Source organism: Macaca fascicularis, chromosome 19, assembly GCF_037993035.2.
Source record: "Macaca fascicularis isolate 582-1 chromosome 19, T2T-MFA8v1.1".
NCBI classification, from domain to species: domain Eukaryota; kingdom Metazoa; phylum Chordata; class Mammalia; order Primates; family Cercopithecidae; genus Macaca; species Macaca fascicularis.
The window spans coordinates 22,827,459-22,837,488 of record NC_088393.1 but is presented as its reverse complement, the minus strand read 5'-3'; the positions used below and the strand labels follow the sequence as shown (position 1 = coordinate 22,837,488).

At 37.7% G+C, this 10,030-nt stretch overlaps 1 pseudogene; it reads right to left on the bottom strand.

Annotated features, from left to right (window-relative positions):
* Nucleotides 1-217: 217 nt before the first annotated feature.
* Nucleotides 218-10,030, bottom strand: part of LOC135968517 (uncharacterized) — a 46,100-nt pseudogene continuing 36,287 nt past the window's right edge.

Here is a 10,030-nt window from a genome sequence, read left to right as displayed (position 1 = left end):
TATTCTTCAATATAAATTCCCTGATGTTGAGCAAAGTTGGAACAACTACCTCAGGGTTTTCCTGTAGTACAAAATGTGTACAATAAAACCTGTGATACAAGTAAAGGTACTACAATCCTCTTTATATTTGTAATGTGTTTCCTCAAAATAAATATTCTTCTGTAATTTAAGGGCTTATATTTTCTGAAAGATCTATTGACACCAATTGCATTTTTAACGCTTTTATTTAGTATGAACTCTCTGATATTGACTAAGATGTGAGAAGATATTAATGATTTTTTTTTTCCAGACAGAGTTTCCCTCTGTTGCCCAGGCTAGTATAAATGCTTTCCTTTGCAAAAAGGCATGAGCATTGGTTAAATGTTTTGCCACATTGTTCACACTAGTTTTCTCCAATATGAGTTATCTTACCTACAATCAAGTGTGACAGCCATTTAAAGGCTTTGTCACATTCTTCACATTTCTAGGATTTCTCACCAGTATGATTTCTTTTATACTCAGAAAAGTTTCAGGTGTTGCCAAAAGCATTGTCACATCTTTCAGGTTTGTAGTTTCTCTCTAGTATGAATTAGCCTGTGTCTGTTAAGAATTGAGGATCTGTTAGAGGCTTTCCCGCATTCTTCACATGTGTATGGTTTCTGTCCAGTATGAGTTGTCTTATATGTGGTAAGCCTTAAGGACTGGTTAAAGGCTTTGCCACATTCCACACAATTGTAGGAATTCCCTCCAGTATGAATTACCTTATGTTTAGTAAGGATTGAGGAAGAGTTAAAAAATCTGCCACGTTCTTCACATTTGTAGGGTTTCCCTTCTGTATAAATTCCCTTATGTTCAGTAAGGGTTGAGAACTAATTGAAAGCTTTGCCACATTTTTCACATTTGTAGGGTTTTTCCTCCCGTATGAATTCTCTTATGAGTAGTAAGGTGTGAGGATTGGTTGAACTCTTTACCACATTCTTCACATTTGTAGAATTTCTTTCCAGTATGAATTTTGTTATGTTTATTGAAGACTGAGACCCAGCTAAAGGCTTTGCCACATTCTTCACATTTGTAGGGTTTCTCTCCAGCATGAATTCTCTTGTGTTCACTAAGGCTTGAGGGCCAGCTGAAGGCTTTTCCACATTCTTCACATTTGTAGGGTTTCTCTCCAGTATGAATTACCTTATGTTTAGTAAGGGTTGAGAAATTACCATAGGCTTTGCCACATTCTTCACATTTGTAGGGTTTCTCTCCAGTATGAATTGTCTTGTGTGCAGTAAGGGTTGAGGCCTTACTAAAGGCTTTGCCACATTCTTCACATTTGTAGGGTTTCTCTCCAGTATGAATTATCTTATGTTTAGTAAGGGCTGAGAAGTTAACATAGGCTGTGCCACATTCTTCACATTTGTAGGGTTTCTCTCCAGTATGAATTCTCTTATATTCACTAAGTCTTCAGGACCAGATGAAGGCTTTGCCACATTCTTCACATTTGTAGGGTTTCTCTCCAGCATGAATTCTCTTATGTTCAATAAGGCTTGAGGGACAGCTGAAGGCTTTTCCACATTCTTCACATTTGTAGGGTTTCTCTCTAGTATGAATTCTCTTATGTTCCGTAAGGTTTGAGCACCGGTAGAAAGCTTTGCCACATTCTGCACATTTGTAGGGTTTCTCTCCAGTATGAATTCTCTTATGTTCACTAAGTCTTGAGGACCGGTTGAAACCTTTGCCACATTCTTCACATTTGTAGGGTTTCTCTGCAGCATGAATTCTCTTATGTTCAATAAGGTTTGAGGGCCAGCTGAAGGCTTTTCCACATTCTTCACATTTGTAGGGTTTCTCTCCAGTATGAATTCTCTTATGTACCGTCAGGTTTGCGGACCGGTTGAAAGCTTTGCCACATTCTTCACATTTGTAGGGTTTCTCTCCAGCATGAATTCTCTTATGTTCAATAAGGCTTGAGGGACAGCTGAAGGCTTTTCTACATTCTTCACATTTGTAGGGTTTCTCTCCAGTATGAATTACCTTATGTTTAGTAAGGGTTGAGAAGTTACCATAGGCTTTGCCACATTCTTCACATTTGTAGGGTTTCTCTCCAGTATGAATTCTCTTATGTTCCGTAAGTTTTGAGGACCCGTAGAAAGCTTTGCCACATTCTTCACATTTGTAGGGTTTCTCTCCAGTATGAATTCTCTTATGTTCACTAAGTTTTGAGGACCGGTTGAAACCTTTGCCACATTCTTCACATTTGTAGGGTTTCTCTCCAGCATGACTTCTCTTATGTTCAATAAGGCTTGAGGGCCAGCTGAAGGCTTTTCCACATTCTTCACATTTGTAGGGTTTCTCTCCAGTATGAATTACCTTATGTTTAGTAAGGGTTGAGAAGTTACCATAGGCTTTGCCACATTCTTCACATTTGTAGGGTTTCTCTCCAGTATGAATTCTCTTATGTACCGTAAGACTTGAGGACCGGTTGAAAGCTTTACCACATTCTTCACATTTGTAGGGTTTCTCTCCAGTATGAATTCTCTTATGTGTCACAAGATCTGAGGACCAGTTGAAAGCTTTGCCACATTGTTCACATTTGTAGGGTTTCTCTCCAGCATGAATTACCTTATGCTTGGTAAGGGTAGAGGCCTTACTAAAGGCTTTGCCACATTCTTCACATTTGTAAGGTTTCTCTCCAGTATGAATTCTCTTATAATAAGCAAGGGTTGAGGAGCAGTTAAAGGCTTTGCCATCTTCTTCACATTTGTAGGAATTTTCTCTGGTATAAATTCTTTTATGTCGACATAGGTGTGAACGCATGCAAAATGATCTGACATATTCCTTACATTTCAAAAGCTTCTTTCTAGTATGCCTTATCTTATGTCTTTTTGAATTTGAACATCTATGAAAGACGTTTACATATTTGCCACATTGAAATACTTTGCTCTGTGTAGTTGTCAAACTCTGGTTAAGCTTATTATAACCTTTTTTGTGCACCTTACACTCATCCACATTGGTACAACCAATTTTTAACTGTAAATTCTCAGGTCCACATTTTTCACATCTTCTCAATATCACTTTTCGGAGAGAATCTTCTATGCCCTGCTCTGGACAAAGGTGTTGAGCAAAATGAGAACATATAACTGAAAAGAAATAAAAATAACAAATTAGTCCACTTATTAGACTCAGATAAATACAGTTTCCAAATCTAACCTATAAAATTATTCAAACTACATAAGTAAGATTACATTGCAATATGACACAGGCCCTAATTCTTCACAGACATATAAATGTAATGAAAACATACAGACCAAAATACATATGTGGATAATTTATACATGAGTTAAGTGTGTACAGTGTCTGAATTAAACCCAATGCAAAGAACCACATAGAAAAAAAGAAAAGTTTGTTACATTTACCCATTACAACTCTTTCTGCTCCTCAGTATTACGTAGTCCCTTCAGAAGTAAATTGTAACTTCTGGCTTTTCTTTAAAGGAAAGTAAAATATTGGCATGTACAATTTAATTTCTGTCTTCTACTGGCCTTTCCACACACTGGTTTCTGTCTCCCATGACATAAATTGCTGAAATAAATGATGGTATACTTTCATTTTGAGTCTGCTGAGACCAAAGGTAAATACACTGCAGCAGAGCACTGCAGTGCTGCAGAGACAGAACAGGTGTACCAGGTAATTACTTTTCAGGAGAAACATAATCTCTTTAAACTAAAAGCATAAAATTTCAGACAACACAAATCTGAAGAACATGTTTGACAGACCCACACTATCTCTAGTCAAGACCATTGCTTTCTGACTATGCCAGGACAAAGCTACATTAATAAATTTTGTGACAGGTAACCTTTCTAAATGTCCAAATCTCAAAGATTACATAAAATCTATACAAAATTGGGCAACATAATCCCACCAAAAATATTATTAAAATTTCAGAAAGAAACCACTAAAAATTTATATACTAATTTTAAAAATGGAATAATAATGCGTGAAACAGGAACACAAAAGACTATAAAAAGTTAGAAAAATGAGCATAAGAACAAAAATATCTAAATTGTGGTGATAAAAATACAAAAATAAATTATTGAAAGATTCTAAAATCAAGAAAAACTATGTAAAAATAAAAAAGCTCAAAAAGCAAATTACGATACACACAAATACATTTATAACAAAAACGTATTTATAATCACAATTTCAATAGTTACAGACAAAAAGAGAATTTTGGGAGCTGCAAGATAAAAGTGATTTGCAAACAGTCTTATGACATGGTTAGACGAATTGCTAACAGGAGGAACCAGTTTAGAGAAGAACATAAATGACCTGATGGAGATGAAAAACACAGCATGAGAACTTCGTGAAGCATGCACAAGTATCAATAGCTGAATCGATAAAGCAGAAGAAAGGAGATCAGAGATTGAAGATCAACTGAATGAAATAAAGCAAGAAGACAAGATTAGAGAAAAAAGAATAAAAAGAAATGAACAAAGCCTCCAAGAAATATGGGACTATGTGAAAAGACCAAATCTACGTTTGATTAGGGTACCTGAAAGTGACAGGGAGAATGGAATCAAGTTGGAAAACACTCTTCAAAATATCATCCAGGAGAATGTCCCCAACCTAGCAAGACAGGCCAACATTCAAATTCAGGAAATACAGAGAACACCACAAAGATACTCCTTGAGAAGAGCAACCCCAAGGCACATAATTGCCAGATTCACCAAGGTTGAAATGAAAAAAATGTTGAGGGCAGCCAGAGAGAAAGGTCGGGTTATCCACAAATGGAAGCCCATCAGACTAACAGTGGATCTCTCTGTAGAAACCCTACAAGCCAGAAGAGAGTGGGGAGCCAATATTCAGCATTCTTAAAGAAAGGAATTTTCAACCCAGAATTTCATATCCAGTCAAACTAAGTTTCATAAGTGAAGGAGAAATAAAATCCTTTACAGACAAGCAAAGGCTGAGAGACTTTGTCACCACCAGGCCTGCCTTACAACAACTCCTGAAGGAAGCACTAAACACACAAAGGAACAACTGGTACCAGCCCCTGCAAAAACATACCAAATTGTAAAGACCATCGATACTATGAAGAAACTGCATCAACTAATGGGCAAAATAACCAGCTAGCATCATAATGACATAACAATATTAACCTTAAATACAAGGGCTAAATGCTCCAATTAAAAGACACAGACTGGCAAATTGAATAAAGAGTCAAGATCCATCTAAGTGCTGTATTTCAGTCTATATGTGCAAAGACACATATAGACTCAAAAGAAATGGATGGAGGAATATTTACCAAGCAAATGGAAAGAAAAAAAAGAAAAAAATCTGGGGTTGCAATCCCAGTCTCTGATAAAACAGACGTTAAACCAATAAAGATCAAAAGAGACAAAGATGGGCATTACATAATGGTAAAGGGGTCAATGCAACAACAAGAGATAACTATCCTAAATATATATGCACCCAATACAGGAGCACCTAGAATCATAAAGCAAGTTCTTAGGGACCTACAAAGAGACATAGATTCCCACACTATAACAGTGGGAGACTTTAACATCCCACTGTCAATATTAGCCTGATCAATGAGACAGAAAACTAACAAGGATATTCAGGAGGTGAACTCAACTCTGGACCAAGCAGACCTAATAGACATCTACAGAACTCTTTGCCACAAATCAACAGAATACACATTCTTCTCAGCACCACATCGCACTTATTCTAAAACTGACCACATAATTGGAAGCAAAACACTCCTCAGCAAATGTAAAAGAATGGAAATCATAACAGTCTCTCAGACCACTGCAATCAAATTAGAACTCAGGATTAAGAAACTCACTAAAAATCGCACAACTACATGGAAACTGAACAACCTGCTCCTGAATGACTACAGGGTCAATAATTAAATGAAAGTAGAACTTAAAAAGTTCTTTGAAACCAATGAGAACAAAGACACAAAATACCAGAATCTCTGGGACTATGACAAAGCAATGTCTAGAGGAAAATTTACAGCACTAAATGCCCACAAGAGAAAGCAAGAAAGATCTAAAATAGACATGCTAAAATCACAATTAAAAGAACTAGAGAAGCAAGAACAAACAAATTCAAACCCTAGCAGAAGATAACAAATAACTAAGAGCAGAACAGAAGGAGAGAGCGACAAAAAAAAAAAAAAAAAAAAACCCTCAAAAAATAAAAATAAAATAAATCCTGAAGAGGCCAATAACAAGTTCTGAAACTGAGGCAGTAATTATTAGCCTACCAATAGAAAATGTCCAGAACCTGATGGATTCACAGCTGAACTCTGCCAGAGGTACAAAGACGAGCTGACCTATTCTTTCTGAAACTATTCCAAACAATAGAAAAAGAGGGAAGCCTCCCTAACTCATTTTATGAGGCCAGCATCATCCTGATACAAAAACCTGGCAGAGACACAACAACAGCAAAAAAATTTCAAGCCAATATCCCTGATGAACATGGATGTAAAAATCCTCAATAAAATACTGGCAAACTGAATACAGCAGCACATCAAAAAGCTTATCTACCATGATCAAGTTGGCTTCATCCCTGAGATGCAAGGGTGGTTCAACATAGGCAAATCAATAAACATAATCCATCACATAAACAGAACCAATGACAAAAACCACATGATTATCTCAATAGATGCAGAAAAGGCCTTCGATAAATTTCAACACCCCATTCGTCCTAAAAACTCAATAAACTAGGTATTGATGGAACGTATCTCAAAATAATAAGGGCTATTTATGACAAACCCACAGACAATATCATACCGAATGGGCAAAAACCAGAAGCATTCCCTTTGAAAACCTGCACAAGACAAGGAGGTGAGGAGGATTAATTTAACTTGGAAGTGCTATGTCCGGTGAACGATTTAATGTACTATGTACTGTAAATGAACAATAGGTTAGTTGATATTCGGGTTGTGATGCTTGAGCTTTCAGTCTTGTTGTTATGTGTTACAGTTGATTGATCTATTAGAGTGCTTGCTTGTAAGCATGTTGTGGGACTGTGTTTAGTAAGTATGTAAGAATATGTGCTATGTACAGTTAAACATATATAGTACTATATAGTATTCATGTTGGCTAACAGTAATGCACGATTTACATAAAAGTTTATTGAAATGTTTAATACTTAAGTTGCATTTAAAGCTTGCATACCATAAAAGACAGAAAGTAGTTCAAGTTAGAATGCCAGTTTTGGGTGTTGGTGGTGAAGTTAAGTACTTTCTTTCTGAGTTGCCCTAGGGAGAAGTTTTCCATTTTCAGTTTACAAGACTGGTGTATTTATTTATACTACGGGGGCAGGTTCATTTGAGCAGGTTGTTTTCAATTAGGGAGGCAAGTGGTATTAAGACTAGAATTGTGGTGAAATGTATTACGGATGCTACTTGTCCAATAGTCATAAAGGGTTGGCTTATTGGTTGACTTCCGATTCAGGTAAGAGTTAGAATTGTGATTAGGAGGCAAAACAGGAACTGGCTGAGTGGGCAGAATGCCATACTTTGTTGTTTGGATTTGTGGAGAGTGGGTATGAATAATAAGATAAGGATTGATAGGAGAAGTGCTAACACCCCTCCTAGTTTATTAGGAATGGATCGTAGAATTGCATATGCGAATAAGAAGTATCATTCTGGTTTAATGTGTGGAGGCGTGCTTAGGGGGTTGGCGGGGATGTAGTTGTTTGGATCGCTTAGAAGGTCAGGCGTGAATAATACTAATGTTATTAAGGTTGTGAAAAAGAGGGCTAGGCCTAGGATGTCCTTAATTGTGTAGTAGGGGTGGAAGTCGATTTTATCGGAGTGAGAGGAAATTCCGCAGGGATTATTTGATTCTGTTTCGTGTAGAAATAATAGGTGTAGAGTAGTCAAGGCTGTGATAATGAAAGGTAGGATAAAGTGAAGGGTAAAGAATCGTGTGAGGGTGGGGTTTTCAATAGAATATCCACCTCAAACTCATTGGACGAGATTGGTTCCAATGTATGGGATTGCTGATAGTAGGTTTGTAATTACGGTGGTGCCTCAGAATGATATTTGGCCTCATGGGAGTACATAGCCCACGAAGGCTGTTGCTATGGTTATGAGTAGAAGTGTGATGCCAGTGTTTCAAGTTTCTGTGAGAAGAAAGGAGCCGTAGTAGAGGCCTCGGCCTACATGTAGAAAAAGGCAGATGAAGAGTATGGAGGTACAGTTGGCGTGTGGAGGTAGCGAAGGATTCAGCCGTTATTTACCTCTCGGACGATGTGTGCGACTGAGGAGAAGGCGGAGGAAGTGTCTGGTGAGTAGTGTATTGCTAGGAATAGTCCTGTAATAATTTGTAGAATTAGGCCGGTTGCAAGAAGTGAGCCGAAGTTTCATCATATAGAAATGTTAGGTGGGGTGGGTAGGTCAATGAAGGTGTGGTTAATTATTTTTAGGATTGGGTGGGATTTGCGTATTGGGGTCATTAATGTTTTTGTAGTTGAAGTACAACGATGGTTTTTCATATCATTGGTCATGGTTGGAGTCCACGTGAGAACAATGACATATATTTTATTTTTGTTAAACGTATCATTAGTTATGGGGTTTGTGGGGTTTTCTTCTAAACCCTCTCCTATTTATGGAGGGTTGGCATTAATCGTTAGTGGTATAGTTGGTTGTGTGATTATTTTGAATTGTGGGGGAGCGTATATGGGTTTAATGATGTTTTTAGTTTATTTGGGGGGTATGATAGTTGTTTTTGCGTATACTATGGCGATGGCTATTAAGGAGTATCCTGAAACATGGGGATCGGGGCTTGAGGTTTTTGTGAGTTTTCTGGTAGGATTAGCGATGGAGGTGGGTTTAATTTTATGAGTTAGAGATTTTGATGATTTAGTGGTGGTGGTTAACTTTAATAGTATGGAGGATTGGGTGATTTTTGAGGGTGAGGGGTCGGGGTTAGTTCGAGGGGATTCTATTGGTGCAGGTGCTTTGTATGACTATGGACGTTGATTGGTAGTGGTTACTGGTTGAACGTTGTTTGTTGGTGTATACATTATTATTGAGATTACTCGGGGTAATAGATTATGTTATTAGGAATAAAGTTAGAATGAGGGGAATAAGAAAGGAGAGGGAGTAAAGTTTGATTATGCCTTTTTGGGTGGTTGTGATGGTGGAGATGGTAGTGTGGATATGTGAAATTGTTTTGGTTATAGATTTTTCCAGTCAGGTTAAGTCTAGTAAGAGGAAGGATAGGTTTTGGCTTTTAAGTAGATTTTGGTAGGAGGTTATATGGTGAATTGTGATAGGGTAATATCCTAATATGTTGGAGAATTTAAATGTGTGTGATGGCATGTTTATTTTAAGTTTGTTGGTTATAAGGGCAAGGTCTAGGGCTACTAGAAAGCCCAGGGTGGTTAGATACAGGGCTGAGAGTTTTAGATGGTGAGGTATTGTTGGTTGGGGGAGTGAAGTAGGGGAGATATTGTTGGTGATAAGAAATCCTGCTAGTATATTGCCAATAGTGAGGCGTTTGATTGGTTTTAATAAGGTGGGGTCGTTGTCGTTAATATAGATTGAGGTTGGGAAGCGGGGTTGTCCTGTTAGGGTTATAAAGATAGTTCGGGTGCTGTAAGCTAGTTAGGGATGGGCAATGAGAGTGATAGATAGGGCTCAGGCGTTGGTATACGACATGTTTGCGGTTTTGATGATGAGGTCTTTGGAGTAGAAGCCTGTGAGGTAGGGTATGCCTGCAAGTGCTAAGTTGCCAATAAATAGGGAGGTTGAAGTAAGGGGTATTGTTTTAAATAACCCTCCTATTTTTCGAATGTCTTGTTCATTGTTTAGGTTATGAATAATGGATCCAGAGCAGATGAATAATATAGCTTTGAAGAAGGCATGGGTGCAGATATGTAGAAACGCTAGGTATGGTTGGTTGATGCCGATAGTAACTATTATGAGGCCCAGTTGGCTTGAGGTGGAAAAGGCTACGATTTTTTTAATATCGTTTTGTGTTAGGGCGCAAACTGCTATGAATATGGTGGTAATGGCTCCTAGGCACAATGTAAGGCTTTGGATTAA